This window comes from Mobula hypostoma, chromosome X2 (genome assembly GCF_963921235.1).
Source record: "Mobula hypostoma chromosome X2, sMobHyp1.1, whole genome shotgun sequence".
In the NCBI taxonomy this organism is placed as follows: domain Eukaryota; kingdom Metazoa; phylum Chordata; class Chondrichthyes; order Myliobatiformes; family Myliobatidae; genus Mobula; species Mobula hypostoma.
In genome coordinates, this window is record NC_086129.1 from 25,926,638 (window position 1) to 25,949,861 (window position 23,224).

The window sequence follows — 23,224 nt, forward strand, 5'->3', positions numbered from 1 at the left end:
AGCTTTACATAAAAAAAAGCCCCAATATCCCATAGGACAGCAACATTGCAGCCAAGCTAAGAACATTACAGAATGAAACACAGCATAATTATGGCAGAACATTTGCAGCCCAGAGGATAGCAAAACCATATTAAGTCAAAGTAAATTTATTATCGAAGTGTGTAATATATATACATACACACTACCCTGATATACATTTTCCTGCAGGGATTCAAAGTAAGTACAAAGAAATGTAGTAAATACAAAGCAAATACAAAGAAAATGTGCGGACAGCCCAGCACATCTGTAGATGTGAACTTCCCCCTATTCAGGACATTTACAGAGACAGGTGTGTAAAAAGGGCCTGAAGGATCTTTGGGGACCCAAGTCACCCCAACCACAAAGTGCTCCAGCTGCTATCATCCAGGAAACGGTACCACAGCATGAAAGCCAGGACCAGCAGGCTCCGGGACAGCTTCTTCCACCAGGCCATCAGACTGATTAATTCATGCTGATACAATTGTATTTCTAGGTTATATTGGCTGTCCTGTAGACGGAGAGTAACGTAAAGCTTTTTACTCCTCATGTATATGAAAGTGGGGGATCCATAGATGTGACTTCCCACTGTTAGGACACTTACAAAGACCGGTGTGTAAAAAGGGCCCAAAGGATCACTGGGGACCCGAGTCACCCCAACCACAAACTGTTCCAGTGCTACCATCCGGGAAACAGTACCGCAGCATAAAAGCCATGACCAACAGGCTCCGGGACAGCTTCTTCCACCAGGCCATCAGACTGATTAATTCACACTGACACAATAGTATTTCTAAGCTATATTGACAGTTCTGTTGTATATCTTACTGTACATACTATTTATTACAAATTACTATCATTTGCACTTTGCACATTCAGATGGAGATGCAACATAAAAATTTCTTACTCCTCATGTATGTGAAGGATGTAAGTAATAAAGTCAATTCAATTCAAAAACAATAGAATCAATGAAAAACTACACTCAAACAAAGACAAACAACCAATGTGCAAAAGACAAAAAATTGTACAAATAGAAAAAGAAAAGCAAAGTCATAATTGTAAATACACAAGTAACAAAAATATTGAGAACACGAGATGTAGAGTCCTTGAGAGTGAGACCACAGGTTGTGGAATCAGTTCAGTGTTGGAGTGATGAATGAATATCCACTCTGGTTCAGGAGCCTGATGGTTGAGGTGTCATAACTTTTCCTGAACCTAGTTCTGCGGGATCTAAGGCTCCTTTTTCTCCTTCTTAACGGCAGCAGCGAGAAGAGAGCATGGCCTGGTAGTGGAGGATTCTGGGTAATGGATGCTGCTTTCCTGCGACAGCGCCTCTTGTATGTGGCTGTGTCAATATGGTGAGGACTTTACCTGTGGTGGACTGGGCTGTATTGTGACTGTGTTAGTGACAGAATCATTGCAGACCAGTGTACGGCAGGGCTGTTGTAAGCAGTATATTACAGAACCATTACAATGCAACAGAAGCATTACAGAGAATATAGTATGACACAATTATTGTAACCAGCATATTACAGAACCTCTACAAGTCAGGCTATGTGGAACCATTAGCATTGAAGGTACAAGACAATTACCGCCCAGAGGACGTTAGCATAATTAAAGCCTAGAGCTACAAGGGGCCAAGGAAATAGTCCACAACCACCTTTTCCAGCTGTGGGCTAAATGACACTTCTCATTGAAACAAATTTTAACAATCTGGAACAAAACAACAGATACAATTCAATGTGAACTGCATAGACTAAACCACACAGAGCCTGGAAAGGTACATTGAAGTGATGTGGTACCTGCTTCATTTTGTGCAGTCCTCTTTGGCAAGGGGATTCTATCAGAATGCACACCATCATCATGCACACAGAGGCCTTTCATATATTGTAAATGACTCTGCAAAGCTGGCAGAAATCAGTTCAGTATGGGAGGGAGGCACCAGAATTGCTGGAGACATGGGAGAAAGATTCATTGGAGATAGTGACACACTAGGAGTGGAGAAAGGAGGGAAAGAGAGAATTAGAGAGATTATGATTGAGACTGAAGGTCATTCTGAGACAGGATCAAGCTAAGGTCAGAAATGGATGGAGAAATTACCGGGTTGGTTAATGAAATGACTGGGAATTTGGTGGGAGGCAATTGAGGCCATCAGGATATTGGCAGCAAACTGGCTGGGTGTCGAGAGAAGGCACTTTTGAAGCAACACTTGCCTGGAAGAAGATGAATATCTCCAGCACCCTGACAGTGCACCAGTTAAGATCAGTCTTCATTTTGCTAACACCAAAGCCAGCACAAGTCTTTGGTGTAAGATGGCCACCTCAAGTAAGTCCACATTATTTGCAGGGTTTGTATGAGAACTTTTTTGCACAGGTGACATTGTCTTGCACGAGCGACATTTGTTGTCACTGGAGGAGGCATGTCTAATATTTCCCATGACGATGCACAGAAGATTCTTCTGTTTTAAGAATATGTGTAACTACTGCACCAAGTTCCAAACAACTTCAGTGGCTGGGCTTTTGATAAAGTCCCATCATGGGCTGTAGAAGTACATTTGGCCACAGGATAAAATATCTAGGCTAGTATTTGTTACTCAGTGGATATTGTTGTTAACAAATGAGAAACAGGAAAACTGATCCGCATGGATAGGATTGCAGAAAACATACAGTAGAGGTAAACTATTCCACCATTCCACTTAAACAGACCATGCTGACATTTTTGATCCACTTGTGCCTTTCCTGTCTTCCATTATCGAATTCCATCAGCACATGCCTCCATCCCTGCTCCTTCGTAAGCTTGTCATCTGGAATATATCTAAATGCTTTGGTGAGAAGGTACACATTCTCAGCACTTCTTCTGAATTAACCATTGAATTTCTTGGTGATCATGTTTTCATGATGGTTTCTAATTACACTCCCCCCACATGGAAATACTCTCTCCATATCTATCGAGACATTTATGTTTTTAAATACTTCTATTGGATCACCTCTCAGCTTTCAGTTTTCAAGAGAAAGAAAGACCCAATTCTACACACCCTTGCTTCACATTTAGATATTTCTAGTATTGTCTTTGGAAATATTCTCTGCACTCTTTCCATTGCCTTTAATAACAGGGCAACCAGAAGTGTTCACAATTTTCCAAAGGATCTTTGACCTGAAATATTAACTCTGCTTCTTTTTCCACAGATAATGCCTGACCTACTGAGTGTTTCAGCATTTTCTCTTATTTCTTTATGTCAGATTTCTACATTTGGAATTTTTCTGATTTCTAATTCCCATTTCCCAATACTTCTGCATTTTTTCTTATCTTGGATGACTTTGCTGACTGTGTACTTATATATAGCTTTTCTCCTTCCTCTGAATTATTCCCATGCCTTTATTCATCCACGGAGTTTAACGAGTGTTTAGTTTGTTTTTTATGTTTAGTAGAATATATCATTCCTGCCTTTTGCTGAACACCGTTTTAAATGTTTCCTATTGTTCCAATAGGGTCACAGAGCCAGAGCATGGAATAGCGTGGAAGCAAGCTCTCTGGTCCAAATTGTCTCATCTGCAATAATATTACCATTTCATACTTTCAACTTTTATTTTCAGCCCCTGGAATCAACTTTTTCTCAGTTTAAAAAAAAATATGATTTGTCATACTTGAATCATTTTCTTTCAAATTTCATCCATCTATTGTGGTCATTAATACCTTTTCAACTTTTTTTTTGGGGTGCTCTGCACACCATTGGTAAGATACATAATGCATAGGAAAACTATATTTTGTATCGCTCTTACTTGTTAATGTAATTAATAACAACAGTTAAAAGGCATTTGGACAGGGAATGGATAGGAAAGGCTTTGAGGGACGTAGTACAAACATGGACAACTGGGAATAGCTCTGATGGACATATTGGTCAGCATGGATGGTTTGGGCCAAAAGTCTTTTTCTGCACTGCATTACTCTATGATTCCATATTGAAGTTGAAATTCTTCGTGATTATTATCATCTGTTTTCCACACACATTCCTAATTTGCCTGTATATTTTTCCAGCTCTCTTCACTATTAGTTAGGTCATTCTATCGGGAAAACAATTATATTTATTTCTATATACAATGTCAATTACAAAGAAAAATCATTAAACCTGTGTTTTTGAAGATATTGCATAGAAATACCAGAAGAAACTCTTAGCACAACATTCTGTGCCCATAAATAGCATAAAAAGCAAGATTGGAATTGATCTTTTTCACTGAGGAAGGCTTGTGTGATACTGGCCTTCACTGGTCAGGACATTGAATATAGAAGCAAGGAGGTTATGCTCCAACCTTATAAAACTTCAGTCAGACTTTAGCTGGATTACTGTATGCAGTTCTGGTCACCAAGGCACAGGATGGATGTGATAACACTGGAGAGGGTGCAGGAGAGATTCACCAAGGAGTTACCTGGGGTGGAGCAGTTCAGCTATGAGGAGAGACTGGCGAAGTTAGGTCTTTTGCCCTTGGAGCAGAGACAGCTAAGAGGGTCATGATTGAACAATATATATTATGGTAGCTACAGATAGGGAAGACAGCCGAAAACATTTCACCCATATCCAGGGTAGATAAAGCTGTAGGACATACGTTTAGAGTAAGAGGGAAGAGTTTTAGAGGGGGTATTAAGGGTCCTTCTTCATACAGGGAGTGTATTTGGATTGCACTACCGGAGCAAGTGATTGAAGTTAGGTTATTGAAGACATTTAATTGTCTAATTAGAATTTGAATCACTTAGGTATAGAACGCTATAGACCAAGTGGGTTAATATGGAAGGGTACACACTGCTTGGCATGGACATCGGGTCAAATGGCCTGTTTCAATGTGAGATAATTTGATTGCTTTATGACTGCCATGAGGGAAATGCTGCATGTTTCACCAATGTGAGGGTGTAGATCCTTACAAAAAAGGCTATATCTAAGTCTCATGCCTTTCAATAAAAAGTGATGGAGAAAGATTTTGTCCTTAGACAGTGGGGGATTATGTTTAACAATTGCCAGGATCTCACTGTTGACTTTATTTAGTGAATGTTCTGATTTGACATGAGGGCTGCAGAATCTGAACTAACTTCCAGGAGAGATCCATAAAATCCTGCCGCGTGCCGACCTGATACTCTATGTAAAACCATACCTTCTCATCACAACATCATCACAGATGTTGTAGAGTCCATCTGCTTTACAGATCAAGCCCTTTGAAACATGACCATATTTCAGTGTTTTTTCTAATTCACCAGCATTGAGCTGAACCAGGCTTTCATGAAATGTTGAGCTTTTTTATGACACTTATTCCAGATAGGGAAGAGGCAACTCTAACTTGCGATCAGCTTCTGTATATCGTTTGCACTGTCCTAGGTGACCTACACCGTGTCCCAATTAATCAGACCCCTGATTTCAAAATGTTCACACTTATTTTTTTTCAAACCCACCATATTTCTGTGCTTATACCTATTACTGTGACCAAACTTTTTAGTTGTCAGAACTAAAGTTACCTCATGTATTCAATTTTGTTTGATAATTTTCAAAGGACACCTTGGGACAGTTTATAATATTATTAGGTTTGGGCATTAAAGTTCTATATAAGGACAAGTTGTTCGCGATTTTTCCCATTGCATTTTGAATTTTCAATCCAAGGTTTAAATAATTTTTGAAATGTCTGTACACCAAGCATATTAAGAAGGATGGGGCTGGAGGTCGTTGATATCTTCTCAATCTAGTGAAATTATTTATAACATTTTCCATATAGATTCAAAGTTTGCATCAACAATAGTACTGCACTGACGATATATCAATCTCATTAAAACTGTAAGGATAAGCACTCGATTGATTGCTGTATTTCCCTTGCATCGCCGGTCAATTGATCGTGAATACAGCCCTGCAGTCAGTCAATCAAATCAGACCAGCATTCTCTACAGGCTTGGCGTAATCAAGCTCAAATTTCATTTCAGAGTTAGCTGAGTTTTGGTGTATAACGTGGTTACAGTCTCTAATAGATTTCACTGGTGAGTGCCTGAGCAGATAGCTCCCACTAAGGAGATATTTTAATAGTGATGACTGTGCCAACCTCACTGTGCCAGGCTGGGTTTAGTCACCTGGGACCTGCAGAGTGGCATCTCCCCAAGTGAAATCTCACATCTGATAAACGTAAAATTTCAAAGGCTTGATGATTTGTGGAGCAGCTGTCACCAGGACCTGGCATTCTCTCATTACGAGCATGAGGATTTTCTACAAACATACATAATCACAGAACAATTGTCTCACTCAGCAAACTCACTCTGGGACTCTCCCAACTGGTTAAAATTTCTTAAGACTGAGAAAGAAGAAAGACCATCAAGTGCAGAGTCTCAGTATGTCCCAATGTCCTTTACAAACCACAAGTTACTCATATCGTCTGTTTGTAGTAGCAAACAGTGGCAAACACCTTTCAGTAACCCCTACAAATAGCAAATGTACTTGCCTGTGTGAGTGATTTTCTGCTTGTGTGTTTGTGTCTGTATGTACAGTCTGCTTACATACGCTTGTGGGCATGTGAGCGCGCACGCGTGCGTGTGTGCGTGCTCGAGCATGTGTGTGTGTACTACATCTCTGCAGCAGACACAGGTCTCCAATTATCTTGGAAATCTTTGCTACTGGACTGAGATCTCACTCTGTCAAATCTGTGTGTTAACTGCTGTTGTGACAGTGTTAAAAGAATTCATGCACTGTCATCTTCCAAATCTCAGAAATGGACTATCAATTCAGCCTTCGTTCTATGGTGAGGAAGAAGATGAAGAAGAGGAAGATTGTCGATAACTATAGCAAGTGAACTCTCCAGTTTTCTCATCATGCCATGAATTTTCGATCGTACAACTAAGCAGACAGATAGTCATTCTTGGATGAGTGCAAAATACTAAAGCCTTGTGGTCTACTTTGTTTCTCTCTGTCAATACAACATTCTCTTGGTCAATGGCTTCAATCAACAGTAAACAAAACAAACTATGAAGATATAAGGCTTGAACTGGCAATGATACATTGGGAAACTACATTCAGAGTTTTGACAGTAAACAAGCCACAGCTTGTGTTTAAAGAAAGAATACGTTGTTTAAAACAAATAAAGCACAGAAGTCAAAGTATATGGTGCTGTTCAACTGTGGCTAACAAGGGAAATTAATGATAGTACTAAATCAAAGGAGAAGTTTAAAGTGCTGCCAAAAAGAATGGTGAGCATGTGGCTTGAAAAACAGTTCGGAACTCAGCAAAAGAGCACCTTGGACTGGGAAGAAAAGGAAAGTAGACTATGAGAGCAACCTAGCTATAAACACAAAAATATAAATACAAAAGTAAAAAAAAGAGGTTAATGTGGGTTTCTTATACTTCCCCAACCATCAGGTTCCCATTACTAGAGTAATCCTATCCTCACTCATTTTATCCTCACATTCAGATCAACCACCAGATTCTTCCACTCACCTGCACACTAACAGCAATTTACAGTCATCAATTCACCCACCAACTTGCTATATGAGAGGAAACCAGAGCATTCAGAGGAATGAGCAAACTCCACACGTTCAGCATCAGGGTTCAGAACTGAACAGCAGAAAAACCTTTGGTGCTTTCATTCAAATTATTTGTATAAGTTGTAAGAAGTTGAGAACAAGGCATTGATCCCAAGGGCATTCTGCTTATTGTATCTTAAAACTATTCAAAGACCCGTTTATGCACTACTCTCTAATTCTTGTTAGTCAACCCATCTTCCATCCACAGCAGTATGTTAGCTTTTACACCATCAGCTTTTATTTTTTAACAGTAAACTTTGATGTGGCTTCTTATTAAGTGCTTTCTGAAATCTAAGTACACCAGTTCCCCTTTGCCCACAGCACATATTAGTTCTGCAATAAACTAGTCAAACCTGATTTCCCTCACCAAAAACATGCTGAATTTGTCTGACTACCTGGATTTTTGTAACTGCCCTGTTATAATGGCTTTAATAAAAACTTCTAACACTTTCCCTATCACAGGTGTTAAACTAAAAGACATGTAATTTCCTGCTTTAAGTCTCCCTGGCTTGTTCAAACAGTAACATTCATTGTTTTCCATTCTGTTTGAGCCTCATCCAAATCTAGGGAAAGTTGGAAAATTAAAGCTAACACATCTCACCAGCCACCTCTTTAAGGGCCCTGAGATGAAGTCCATCAGGACCCGAAGACTTGTCAGGTGACAGCTCCAACAATGTTCTCAGTATTCTCCCTGAGTTCCTTCTTCTTCATAATTCTCAATTTACAAATACCTCTGAAATGTTACTTATAGTCTCTGTAGTGAAAACTGAATCTGGTTAATGCATTTGCCATCTCTTTATTTCTAATTATTAATTTCCCAGACTCTAATTCCATGGGAAAACACTCACATTATTAACTTTCTTTTAAGTTGCTATAGGAACTCTTACCACCTGTTTTTACATTTCTGGCTGGCTTCTCTCATACTTCTTAATAATCATTTAGTTACTTGCTTTTCGATTCCATGTACAGCTTTTTGACCTGCCACCCAGAAGTTAAATGTTGCTATTAAAGTTTGATCCAATCTCTAAACCCCTTGTGGAGTTCCTCTTTTTTTCTTTCAGGATTCTGTGCATCCTGAAAGATCCCCTTAAATACCTACAACTGTGCCTAAATTGACTGATCCCTTCACCAAATGTGCCAGCTCACTTTAGCTAATTCTGCTTTCATAATTGCCCTTACTTTATTTAATATTCCATGCTTCCTTCTATCAGTTAAATGTAAAAATCAACCACATTACAATTACTGCAACAAGATCATTAATTAATCCTGTTTCATATCATAATATGAGGTTCAATATAGCTTATTTTCTGTTCTGAGAAATCAATGAACTCCCTGTCTAGACTTCCTTTTAACAATGTACAGTATATGTAGATTAAAATTCCCTATGTTTATTACTATACCCTTCTGACAATCTCCAGTTAATGTCTTCTTTATCTATTTGGTCCTGATGCGATCACTCCTAGGGTGGCTGTAACTCTCCCACAGATGACTTCTTGCCCTTACTATTTCTTAATTCCACCGAAATGTTTTCTTTATCCTGCTTTTCTGAACATAGTTTTGCACTGAGACTATCATTAGGTTATCATCTCTATTGCGTTAAGACTACTTTTTAACCTTGCTCCCTAATCATATTAAACATCACGTACCCTTCGATATTCAGGGCTTAATCTATGCTGATCTGCAGTGGTCTCGCTGTAGAGTCTATTAGATCATCCATTTATTTCTGTTTGCACAGTGCACCTGTTTTATTGTGAATGGAATGTGCATTCAGAAGCAGAGGCTTTCATTTAGTCACCTTATTATTTTTGAAACCTCCAGCGTTATCAACTGATTTTCTCAGAGATTTGTTCTCTTTGTCTCTCCTATTATGTTCTGGTTATCATCCCCCATATTAATACCTTTCTCCCAATTCTTGCCTTTATTACTTTATGTCCCACATCTTCCCAGTGTTAAACCCTTTCCCTCAGTACTTCAAAATCTTTTCTACTTTCCAATTTATGCATCTCACAAAAACTGTAGTGTCAGCAAAAAGCAACTGCAGACGATGCCAGTGACACAGCATCCACCTTCCCCAGTATTGGTGCCATCACTGAAACCCACCGAAGCTCCATTTTGCTGCATGTGCTCATTTCCATAATCTTGTCTGTTCTTTACCATTTTGTACCTGGATCAGGTACTGATCTGAAAATGATTACACTTGAGCTTCTCCTTCTTAATTTGGTGCCCATCTCCTGATAGTGAGTGTGCCAAACCTCTTCTTCCCCACTGACTTGTATTCCTCTCCTGGGTAGATGTCCTGAACCTTGCACCAGAACACCCTAGATAATCTCTGGATCCTTGTCCTGTACTACAGAGAAAAAGAGTCCCACTACCACCTCATTCCTTTGTCACCCTCCCAACAATAAGTTTAAAAGACCCCCAACCCACTGCACAGTTGCAAAGCTGAGGCTTCTGCATTCCTGTCATGTCCTTTATCCACTTCACTTGCAGTAACACTCTCCTTCGTTTGATCTGCAGGCCCTATGTTTAGATGTGGAACTCCCTTTTACAAAGCATTGTTCCCCCACCTTCTGTGGTCAGCTCAAGGTCCTCCAGCATCTTGTGTGTGTTGCTCACAATAAATGCATGCTTTATCCGTCTATCAAGGATTGATTGATACCATATTGAAAGCTTTTATCAGCATCTTAGGCCATTTGTTGTTGCACAAGCCAAATACTATAGGGGTAAATATTCTAGCTTGTGCTTCCAGCACATAGTTTAATTTCTACTGGTACACGTGCTGAAAATCTGAAGCCTGCGGAAAAGTATCAAACTGGAGAATGTTGCGATAAGTCTTCAGACAAATTTTGGACGTGGGGTAATAAGTGTGAGGTAATATTAGCACCACAGAAGTGTCAAGTAATGGCAGCCTCCAACAACAGAGAATCTAACCCATGAAGTGTAATGGTTTTAGATTATGAGAACACTCCCCCACTTTACCATCAAATTTGAGAGATTCAGCATTGGCTAGAAACTCGGCAGTGACAGGAGCAGAGGCTGGGTATCGGGCGGTAAGCGACTTGGCATCTGATACCCGAAGGCGATTTCAAAATCTGCAAGAGCATGATTGAATACTTGTCTGAATAGGAGTATCATTATCCAGGGCAAAGCAACTTGTTTGACTGGCACTCCATCAACCACCCTAGATGTTTTTTCTCTCTAGCACTGACACAGAGTGTACCGTCCACAAAATGCACTGATATTACTTCTTCAGGTTGCTCCATTGACGTCTCCCAAAACTACAACCTCTGTCAACTTAAGACAAAGGTAGCAGATGCATGGAGACACTGCCATCTGCAGGGTCCCCTCTTGGTAACACAGCGTCCAGACCTGGTTCTTCATCGCTGCTGCGTCTAAATCTTGGAACTCTCTCTTTAGGGTCACAGAGGGGTTTTCATCAGAAGGACTGTAATGTTCAAGAAGGCAGTTCAGCATCTTCTCAAGGGCATATATGGATAGATAGTAAATGCTAAACTTATTGGCAATGTCCAGATTCTGAAAATGAAGATAAAAAGAGGAATGAATTTAACTTTAACCTGCATGGGTTGAAGTGAAAAGTGATCTGGAGGATCTCCAAACAGAAACCAGCACTTACTTCCTGCCTGCCGCACTTAGGATTTAATCATCCCACTGTCTCCTGAGTTGTCATTGCTTAGATAATACTTGAAGCAATGACAAAATCTAACCCCATATTCCAGCCCCATTCTCCATACCTTTAAAAAGTTATATTACGTGAGCAACTAAAAGCCTTGAGGATCAGTTCATGAAATTTGTCAATAATGTCACCAGGAGACTAATTTATTTCTCAGCTTTCTTTTCTATTCCTCAAAATTCTTCATAATTTTGAAAACATAGATTACAGTGTCTTCTTACACAACTAGAATATTTCCATCATAATGAAGAATTGAAAATATTCCAAAGGCTCCCAATAAGTGGTATAAGAGAACAAGATTAAATCCAAGATCATTTCAAATTTTTACTAACTCTAGGTTATCACGTTGACCTGTCCAAAATGATAACATGATTTAAATAATCTTCTCAAGGGGAAGATATTTTAAAAAACTGCAGATGCTCAAAATCTGAAACAGAAAGAGAAAATCCTGGAAACTCTCAGCGGTTCAGGCGGCATCTGGGAAAAGAGAAATAGTTACTATTTCTGGTCTGAGGCCTTTCGTCAAAAGTAGCAAAGAGAGAAACTAATTAATTTTCAATTGCAGAGAAGATGGGGCTCAGCTGGATCGGGAGAACAAAAGAAATGTATATATGATGGGATGAGACCAAATTTGTCGAGACAGTAGTTTGTAGTAGATTATGCTTCTTAGTTTGTTTTAAGTGTTGCTTACAGCAGGTGCGTGAGACACACTCATCAGGACTTTGCTGATACAATGAGGCCAATACAAGCTTGAGAAACAATATTTCTTCTTCACCCTAGGCAGCTTACATCCTCCCGGACTCTAACTCTCCAATCTTAGGTAACTTTCAAAGTTTCAAAGTGCATTTACTATCAAAAAAATGTATAAATTACACGACCTTGAGATTTGTTTGCTTACAGGCAGTCACAAAGCAAGGAACCTGAAGGAACCCAATTAAAAAAAAGACCAACATCCACCACCACCCGCCGCCGCCCCCCCCCCCACCTCCGGGCCCCGGTGTCCACAGGGAAAGAGAAAGAAAACCAAAATAAATCATAAGACAATAGAAGTGAGCGATAACAAAAGCATTCTGAACCAAATTGAGTCCTTAGATTCAAATCCTCAGACCAGCTCAGTGTAGGCCCAAAGCCTCGGTACTCAGTTCATCACATTACTGGGGCAAGTAGCCGCAAAATTTGCAGACACAAAGCACAGCAACCTGGCACAGTCTCACAGCCTTAGCGTTGCGGAGACTGGGCTGGCATTTAAATTGTCCGAACCTTGCACTAGGACCCGGGCCCCTCTGCCGGTGAATCGTTCCGGACCTAAATTTCTTTGCCAAAGGAGCCGTTCTCGAACTCTCCAATTCGGCTCGGTGATTAGAGCGATCCACCCTTGTACCCAGGTTAGTTGGATGGGCATTGGAATTCTTCTGTCTCGTCTTTTGCCCTCTGAATTGTCCACTCCGACCAGCATGGTTCCAGCTTCAAGTGTCGATATTGTAGCACACTAGCTGGGCACGTTGCTCGAATTTGCTTTGCCTTCGCTCGCTTCTTCATAGCTTGCAGTGATAATTTACTACAATTTACTTCAAAAAAAGTGTTATTCATAATGGTTTTAATCGCGTTCCTTTGCTTTCAAACTACCAGTGAGCTGTCTTCGGTAGCACCATCTTAAACCAGAAGTCCTTGTTTTTTTTTCCTGTCTGAATAATGATTGACCATATTTTGTTTCAAACTGCCCCATTAACCCATTTGGTCTCCTTCCCTTCTCTGCTAATGAAAACAAATTTGTTTTCGCTCTTTCCAGTTCTGATGGAGGGTCTGAGACCCAAAATATTAACCCCATTCCCAATTCCACAGATGCTGCCTAACCTGTTGAGTGTTTCCACCATTTTGAGCCCCTCTAAAGGGGAAGAATGTATGACATCACTCCTCAACCACAGCGTGGGCTGTGGTTTAACAATAATCTTAGCAACAGAACACACTGAAGGGCAAACCTCATCAGATGGCAGTAGGCCAAAGAACATTTATGCATATTAGAGGAGTAGAATTTGCAAATCCAGTGTCTGCAAGGATTATTGTAAAGACACTGAACTTTGAAAGATGGCTTTTTAAAAGGAAAATTATTAATATTGTTCCCCACAGGTGAAGCCTGCTTTAAGATCTGTACCAATCCTATTACATGCAGGAAATACGTCTAATTTACAGTCTGAGCAGTGAGTCTTTGAGCCAAGCAGATGGTAAAATTTGAAATGGAAAATGACGGCACATCAAAGACATGTTTGCTGCTGTAGATTCCAAACAATGCAGAAACTGAAATTTATTAAATTAATAGTATTGGCCTTAATCTATTCAATGTTTTGCATTTGAAAAGACATCAAAGATAAAGAAAAATTAGTAAGAGCATTTAATGAATGATAAACTTAGTGCTCTGTGATCCACAGTGGATGATGGTGTATTCCAAGTTAATTATGGCTTCCGTCAGTTGAGATAATATTTCACAGCTCTCTGTGGAGTAGTTTGGCAGTGTGATTGCAATATTGAAGAGTTATGTGGTGCCCTTGACTGTGGAGTGAATATGCAATGGTGTCAATGTGGTACTTAGCTGACCTTGTGATCATCATCTCAGAGCAAGAGAGCTTCAGGGCCACAACTTGGGAATTGTTGCTTCCTTACTTTTCCAGCTAGCACTGAGCCCAAGTCAAGTGCCACTCCAGAGATTTTAATAGGAGATCCAAACTGACACTTTGCTTTAGTGATGAGGGAATGCATTATCAGTGGTGCCATCTTTTGGATCATTTGTTGTATCATGGTCACTTCAATTCTCTGAGATCCCATACACATCCTTGATGACAAGCTAGGGATTTCTCCTCAGTGCTCACTTGGCTGCAAACGTGACCTGGAGCTCTGGCCACTTACCATTTTGTTTCTCCATCCCATTCCCAGTGTAACCCCTGTCCCATGGCTTCTCACAATATTCTAAAGAACCTCTACAAAGCACAAAGAACAGTACCTCATCTTCACTTAAGCACTTCACAACTGAGTTCAGTGATTTCATATCAGAGCTGCTGCTCCCAAATTTTCAGTGAGCAGCTACTGAGAATTGGAAGTTACATTTCCTTCATTAGACCTATCTTTTTATTCTTTAGGCATACCGTTACAGCCACCTACTGCATTTCTTGCATTCCTTTGTCCTTATAGTCAATTGGTCAGCCCTGCCTTTTGCCTTATTATAGAATTTACCATTCCATGTACAAATCGCCTTCTCTCTCAATTTTGCCAGTTCAGATGAAAGTCAATAACCTGAAATGTTTTTTCTTTTTCTTTTATGCTTGTTGGACTGCTGAATATTTTTGTGTTTTTTACTAATTATCAGATTATTCTGGCATTACCATTGGTGGAATGAAACCTTGCATTGTTGGGTATTGTGTTTATAGTGTCAGAGTGATTACACTTAAAAAACATTTATTTGACTTCAAGGTACTTTGAGAGATCCTGAGGTCAATATTGGTTCTTTATAAACATGAGATTTTCTGGCTTTTCTGTACAGTTCAATATTTGAATCGCTTGCTAAATGAATTAGTGCCTCTTTATACATCCCATTGAAAGTGTCATGATCTTGTACAATTCTGTCAAACTTCTACTTAATATTCTAAGCTCCCAAGAAAATAACCTGATTTCTCCAATCTAATTGTACAGCTGAAATCTAGCATAACTGGAACCAATTCCAGTAAATATCTTCTGCATCCACTCAGAGACATTTATACCCCGTCTAATATGTTGTGGCTAGAACAAGATGCAACATTCATCTGTAGTCTAACTTGTGTTTTATGACAGTTGAGCATAATCTCAATACACTGTCTCCACTCCATCTTTGTCCCTTTTCCCCAATTTTCCTTTTTCCTTTCCTCCTCATCCAACTGCCCCCCAATATGCTGTTCCCGTTCCCCATTCTCTCCCCCTCTATCTGCCCATCACCCACACATTCCTCCCACTGGTTTCTCTCCCTCCTTCCCTCCCTTTATTTCATGTCCTCTCCTATCAGATTCCATCATCTTCAACCCTTTGCCATGTCCACCTATCACATCCAAGCTTCTGACATCATTCCCATCCTCATCCACCTATCACCTTTACCCCCTCACCTTCATCCATCTGTTGCCTACCATTTTTTGGTCCACTTCTCCAGTCCAGATGAAGAATCTCAACCCAAAATGTCGACTGACCATTTCCCTCCATAGAGCAGCCTGACACATTGAGTTTCTTCAGCATGTGAGTAAATCTTTGAAAATGGAAGTGCATGTTCTGTGAAAGAAAGTGAGTGACATTGAAGAAGGAGCTGGTGGTAGACCTGAGGAGAGCTAAGGTACTGGTGACCCCTGTTTCCATCCAGGGGGTCAGTGTGGACATGGTGGAGGATTACAAATACCTGGGGATATGAATTGACAATAAACTGGACTGGTCAAAGAACACTGAGGCTGTCTACAAGAAGGGTCAGAGCCGTTTCTATTTCCTGGGGAGACTGAGGTCCTTTAACATCTGCCGGACGATGCTAAGGATGTTCTACGAGTCTGTGGTGGCCAGTGCTATCATGTTTGCTGTTGTGTGCTGGGGCAGCAGGCTGAGGGTAGCATACACCAACAGAATCAACAAACTCATTCGTAAGGCCAGTGATGTTGTGGGGATGGAACTGGACTCTCTGACGGTGGTGTCTGAAAAGAGGATGCTGTCTAAGTTGCATGCCATCTTGGACAATGTCTCCCATCCACTACATAATGTACTGGGTGGGCACAGGAGTACATTCAGCCAGAGACTCATTCCACCGAGATGCAACACAGAGCGTCATAGGAAATCATTCCTGCCTGTGGCCATCAAACTTTACAACTCCTCCCTTGGAGGGTCAGACACCCTGAGCCAATAGGCTGGTCCTGGACTTATTTCATAATTTACTGGCATAATTTACATATTACTATTTAACTATTTATGGTTCTATTACTATTTATTATTTATGGTGCAACTGTAATGAAAACCAATTTCCCCCGGGATCAATAAATTATGATTATGACTATAACTATTATGGGTTGTGTAATCCCCCAATATTGTACACTTATACGACTAGGACTTCAATGTCACTCACTTCCTTTCACAGAACATGCACTTCCATTTTCAAAGATTTACTCACATCTCCACTTGGGGTTCCCTGTTGCTACATCTTCATTAGGTATGTAGAAAGTAGTCTATATTATCTCTCGTCATGTTCTTCACTTGAATCTGACCTTCACTCTTTTCTGTATTAAATATCTTCTGCAGCATATCTGGTGTACGTGACTTGAGACAGTCAAAAATCAGCCCCTCACCGCACCAATTGTCAATGCACAGCTCTAAGTTTGGAGTCATATGTAAATTTTGAAAATGTACTCCACACAGCAGTATTTCTCAATATATTTCCAAAAAGCAGTTGTCCTAGCAATGATTCTTAAGAAATATAACTGCGAAGTACCAGCATGAAAAACAATCATTTATTATGATTACACACACAAAATGCTGGAGGAACTCAGCAGGTCGGGCAGCAGCTGTGGAAATGAATAAACAGTCGATGTTTCAGGCTGGAAGTTTCAGGACTGGAAAGGAAGGAGGAAGAAGCCAAAAGAAGAAGAGGGGAGGGGAAAGAATACAAGCACGTGATCAAAGAGTCAGAGAGCAGCAGAGATCACAGAGGGGGAGCAGTGAGAGAGGATCTCACTGAACTACCGTTGAAGAGAAGATTTAAGCTTCTTCGGGGTATTCAGTTATTTATTATGACTCTGCTTTCTGAGCTTGAGCTGGATTTTAATTCATTCTGCTCCTGACTGCATTATTTTTGACTCTGTTAAATGCCTGATGGAAATCCCTTAGAATTCACATCTTCATGACCAGTGATCCCCGTGGTCAAGGGCCACGGACAAGGGTTGGTGACCGCCCACCTCAGGTCAGTGATTCCGCGAGTTGAAGGTCTGCGTGAATAGGAGGCATGAGGGCTGGAGTTCAAAGTCTTGTGATTGGCAAATACTGGGGTCGATACCGGAAGTTAAAGCTGGAAGGTCGAAGACCACAGTCAGTGAGTCCAGAGGTTGAGGCCTGATATCTGCGACTGTGAGTCCAGGCTAAGGACTGGAGACTGGAGGCCCAGTGTCTGTGAGTTTGAGAGTCCGGGAGCAAGGACTGTGCTGGGGTTGGAGATCTGGGCGGTAAGGTGGGAGAGGGGCCTGTTCTACCGTTAATGTTTTGCATTGTTGCTGTTGTTGTTGTTGCTTGTGTTGTTCTGTTCTGCTGAACGTTGTGGGTATGCCATGTTGGTGCTGGAGTGTATGGTGACAATTGTGGGCTGCTCCCAGCACATCCTTAGGTTGTATTCGTGGTTAATGCAAATGACACATTTCACTGTCTGTTTCAGTGTACATGTAATAAATAAATTAAACTGGATCTGAGTCTTTTTCGCTCCCTGGTTTTGGAGAAACGTCACACAAATAGTGACAGAACTTCCTCATTGCCCCGTACATTTCAATTTCCTTTCACAATAGGAATTTGTGGAACACCCACAAAACGCTGGGGGAGCTCAGCAGGCCAGGCAGCATCCATGGAAAAAAGCACAGTCGATGCCTTGGGCCGAGACCCTTCACCAGTGACTGGGTCCGAGGCCTTGACTGTGCTTTTTCCCACAGATGCCACCTGGCCTGCTGAGTTCCTCCAGCGTTTTGTGGGTGTTGCTTAGATTTCCAGCATCTGCAGATTTTTTCGTGTTTAGCATTTGTACACCATTGTTTCTGGTGGTGCAGTACTTGATCTTGTATTCTGAAGTGCACCAGCACCAGTCTCCAGTAACGTGTATCACCTCCAGAAGATTTGTCCACTTCCACTGGCTTCCTGCCCTTCTGAATGGCCACTCACTCGCTACTCCAGCTGTGGAGAGAGCACCTGGACACCCTACCTACACATACACAACACCCAGATCACGTGAGGTGCCTTGAATTTTCCACGTCGCAGGGAAGTGGTCTCGGTTCTGGCTTATGTTCTGAGAAATTTTTTTCTATTACCTCTTTAAATGTCCATTAATAATTTATTACCTTAACTGAATTACCTATATTCTTTTATTATCATTTTACCTTCCCAATTTATTTTTTTAATTCAATCTGCGATACAGTTATTAGCCTCATTAGTATAATCTCTTTTAAGTTATTAATGTTAATTAAATTTTGTAAATAGTAACTTAACCTTTAAGCTTTATTGGTACAGTTAAATAATCGTTGTCCTAATGAACCATTCTTATTTGCAATGGTGAGCAGCATTTTTTTATCCATTTCATCAAATTACTTACCAGCTTCCCACCCTAGGCACTGTCGAAGCAGGACTCCACGGACTGTACTATGTGACCGGACTACAGAACAGCAAGTTAGTCCGCAGCAAATGGTTTACAGTAGGTTTCTCAATCAAGAATCTTTCCATCTCAGGGTGGTTGAGCTGCTGTGGTAATGTAAGGACATGAGTGTGGGGGTGGGAGTAAATGGTATATCAGGGCAGTTTATTCTCGACTTTAGCTCATCTTATTAGAGAGTTGTAGAGTGATTGGTAACTGATCACGTATAGGGAACCACAATGAGATTAAATTACAGAAACCCACGGTACTGGGCAGAAGTCTTAGGCACATACATATAGCTTGGGTGCTTACGACTTTTGCACGGTACTGCATTTGTCAACGTGGAACGGTGAGCAAGTTTGTAAATCTGGCGGGAGCAAAGGATGTTGGGAAGAGCGCCGCGAGACAGGTGTGGCAGAGGAGTGCCAGGAGCAGGGGGGTGGTGCGGGTGCAGACACACCCAGCCCTGACAAACCAGGCAAGGTCATTTGATTCCGAACATTTGGTTCTTTGATCATTACTGAAGTCTCTCTGGTGCTTCCTGCTCCCTTCCCCTTTTCTCAACCATGATTCCCCTCTCCCTACCCCCTTCCCACTCTCAGTCCACAATAGAGACCCATATCAGAATCTGGTTTATCATCCACTCACATATGTCATGAATTTTTTTCTGGTAGCAGTACAGTGCAATACATGAAATTACTATACAAAAGACTTTGGCACCCTCGCTATATATATGTGCCTAAGGCTTGTGCGTAGTACTGCGCATCCTGCGTAGCATATAGCCAAAGCAGATGGAGCTGCTGCTTCAGAGCTCCAGTGACCCAGGTTCAGTCCAGACGTCCAATACTGTCTGCGTGGAGTTTGCACGCTCCCTCTGTGGCTGCATGGCTTTCCTCCAGATGCTTCAATTTCCTCCCACACCCCAAAGAAGTGCATTAGTCGGCTCCTTGGCCACTGTGCATTGCTCTGATATGTATCTGAATGGTAGAATGTGGGGAATATGGGAAAAATAAAATGGAATCAGTGTAGTATTCGTGGAAAGTGGGTGCTTGAAGATCAGTGCTGATTCAATGGGCTGCAGGGCTCCTTTCCAGGTATTATGACTCTGTGAATCTTGACAAGAGGAGACCTTTCAGACTGCCATTCTCTGCTGCTTCTTTGATCCCTCTGTATATGCCCTTTCCTGAATTCAAATGATGCTATTCAGTCTATTGAAATTTCTAGCAGAAGTTGTACGTAGTAAAAGGCATGCCAAATGAAAGGAAGTAAATACTAAGCCAAAGAATAGATCTGTTTTAAAACATGTCTTTACATTTTCTGCTTCACCAGCACGGAATTCGGTATAGAACCTGGCTTGAGACTCGAGTGTCGGCAACACATCCAAGATAAAGACTGATTGAAGCAAAGAGCTTGGACAACATCTTTCATAGGTATGGGACATCCCAAATCCCTCTGTCTCTGCTCCTTCTACACAGCTGAAGACAGCTGATTTTCTAATTTTCCTAGTTCTGATGGAATATCAATCTGAAATATTAACTCTTGTTTTTCTTTCCACACTGTTGAAATTTGTCTGTTGTTTTGCTTTTCAGCCAAAGTCAACCAGATGGCAAAGTTGCATGTGTGATGGACAGTTTAGCCTGTGGGACAAGGGTGTGGCTGACAGGTAAAAAGCGGAGGAGAGGGGTCTCTGCACATGCACGTGCTGGCCCTAGTGTAAGATAAGGAAGATGAGTGTGGATGCATGAGTGAGTGCAGGTGAGAAAGGTTGACTGGACCAAGAGGGACATGACCAATGATATCAGCAAAGACTCTGCATCTGTGTATGAGGCGGAGGGGCTGCAGAAATCTGCATTCTACAGGGAATGAAATGCAGTGGATTCCAGTTAACTGTGACACATCAGGACCAGTACATTTTGACCCAATTAAGCGGCTGCCCCAATTAGCCGAAGTTTCATGGAAATAGGCAAACTACCGTTTAACTGAGCAACAGAACAAATTAGAACATAACCAAAGCTCCTACAGTACTATAACATTGTGTTTTAGTTCCTAATAGTTATCAACAGAGGAATTAATTGAGTGTACGCTGCTGTGTTCTTATAATTGATTGTAAATTAATAAAATCAGCACAGACACCGAGCGTAGATAATGGACTGCCTTCAAACAATGCTTTCAACAAATGCATCCTCCAAATCTTCATTTTCATTGTAACACTCAAGATGATTGTTGATACCTTCAAATTCTTTGTAGTTCCTAACTTGTTGAAGTAGTGAAATTGTTTTTATTTTCACTCCCGGCCATTTCTGGCATTTCTAAACCTGAATGCTTGAAACCACAGTGAGCAAAACGGTTCTGAATTCTCTTACTGTTTAGTACTTGCCACCAATCATTGACAAAAGTCACTGCTTTTTGAACACAAACACATACAAGTGATACTGTTTAAAAACCGTTCGCTCTAAGCATGGTGTAGTGTCTAACAGCCGCAAGACATGCACACGACTGACGCTAGTTAGAAAGTGTTCAGCAACAGCCTCCTGTACCAATTAAGCAGAATAATGTCCCAAAGTAAACAAAGAGAATCCTAGCTATTTTCTCAATTTGTTCTTGCTCTTTAAGAGTTGTCCCAAATGAGCTGCTGCCCTGATTAATTGATGGCCCAGTTAACCGGAACCCACTGTCCTTGTTGCACTGGAATGCAAGAAATAAATGTGGCAATCAATTTGTGCAAAGAAGGCCCCCACAAAGAGCAAAAATCAATATTCTACTTCTGCAGTGTTGAGAGATGGATAAATATTGCCAAGACCCTACACGTAATTCTCCTCCATAGTGCCAGGATCATAGGAACATAGCGCCAGGGATCATTTAAAACCACTTAATAGAGCACCCAGGCCCCAAATGATCGGTAAAGCAAAAGATGGTATCTCTGACCACACAGCTATTCCTGTAGGTTTTTGACCTGCACTGGGTCACCTCAGCAGGGTTTTGAACTCAAGGCCCGAGTGTGTGAAACCAGAGCACTACCAAGTGACCATAAATGACATGAAAACAGTTGAAGCAGTCAATTTCTCGGCAGACTGGATTTGGGTTTGAAATATTTATAACTTTCCTTTCCAATGTCACAAACCCACCCAGTTTGTGGGTTTAATATTTCACCTGTTTCTTCTAAGTTCAAAAAATCTCCGCAGTTAATCTTATAGGTTAATGCTGCATCAAACCACGGAATAGATTCAGGCTTATAGACACACGTGTTCAGACAGATGCAAAAACCATCATAGACAGACAGTCACACAAGCACATACACGCGCACATACACACGCAGAAATATATTTTACATAGTCAAAGAAACAGAGGCATACAGATACTCAGACCTATGTACAGAGTGCTAGACACAGTCAGCAATACTCACATATAAACACTCACAGGAATGTAGACAGATGTGCATACTCATACAGATACACGTGTACAAACATGTACACATACACTCTCAAATACACAGCTACTGCTTCACACACCCGTTCGTGGATAAGCACCGCACAGTGACACAGCTATTCCAAGCTGCTGCCCTGCAGTTCCAATAACTCAGGCACAATCCTGACCTCCAGTGTTTTTTGTTGGGAGTTCGCACATTTGACGGCGTGAGCTTCCTTTGCTCTGGTCTCCGCACACATCCGGCGAGGCGCTGCTTGTTACAATAGCCACTGTACATTGCACCCCTGTGTGTAGGTGAGTGAAAATATCTGGGACGAGTTGAGAGGGTTGTAGGGAGTGTAAAATAGGATTGGTGTAATGCATGCTGGACGGTGGGTGCAGATGATAGGCTGAAGGGACTGCTGTCTGCTGCATGATACAAGTACATAAACACACAATCGATCAGAAACGGAAACACGTACAAAAAGGCACAAGCACCACTATATAACTATGCTACAACATTACAAATCATTAAATGCATCCAGCCAGGATTATTGTAAGCTTGTTTAAAGAAGAACTGTCTAGAAAGGCCATTGTCAGTGATAAGTGCTCTGTGTTGGCAATTTAAAATCCTGCTAATGTCTGAATCCCTGGCCTGAATGGAATGAGATGAATTAGTGTGATTACTGTTTAATAAATTTGCATGGAGGAATTACACAGATGCAACTGAGCGAGTGGGTGCTTCCACTAAATTACAATTGGAACAAATTATGGAAATGTTTGCTGCTACCAAGCATGAAATCTAAATATTCATTTGTAAAATTGTGTGCAATAAGGGACAATTATATTTAATGTATGCAGAATTGTCAACAATATCCAAAGTAAATGAAGATGGAATCGCATTGATGTCCAATTAATTTGTGACTCACGCTCTCATCCCTAATTTTCTCTCTCAACTCCTGCTGGGTTTTAGACCAATTTCAACCAGCTGGGACGTCATTGAAAAGACTAATCTTCATACATGAACCCAAGCAGTAAATATTGCAAAATATTTGATTGTTTGACAGCATCAGGCACTTTCCACGTAAATAAAAAGAGAAAATCACTTCACTTCAACACAAGAAAAGACTGTTAAAAGTTTGGGAGAAGCAAGCTGCTTTAAGCTGTGGGATTTCTATTTCATTAATGATGACCATGTAATGAGG

At 41.0% G+C, this 23,224-nt stretch overlaps 1 protein-coding gene and 1 long non-coding RNA gene across 3 annotated transcripts in view; one reads left to right on the forward strand and one right to left on the reverse strand.

Moving 5' to 3' along the window:
• robo3 (roundabout, axon guidance receptor, homolog 3 (Drosophila)) overlaps positions 1–23,224 on the reverse strand; it is a 609,199-nt gene that overhangs the window by 443,595 nt on the left and 142,380 nt on the right. The gene's annotated exons all lie outside the window — the stretch shown is intronic.
• Positions 22,247–23,224, forward strand: part of LOC134340788 (uncharacterized) — an 84,065-nt gene continuing 83,087 nt past the window's right edge. Inside the window, exon 1 of the long non-coding RNA XR_010016635.1 lies at positions 22,247–22,334. This is a non-coding gene — a long non-coding RNA (uncharacterized LOC134340788). The remainder of the gene's footprint in view (positions 22,335–23,224) is intronic.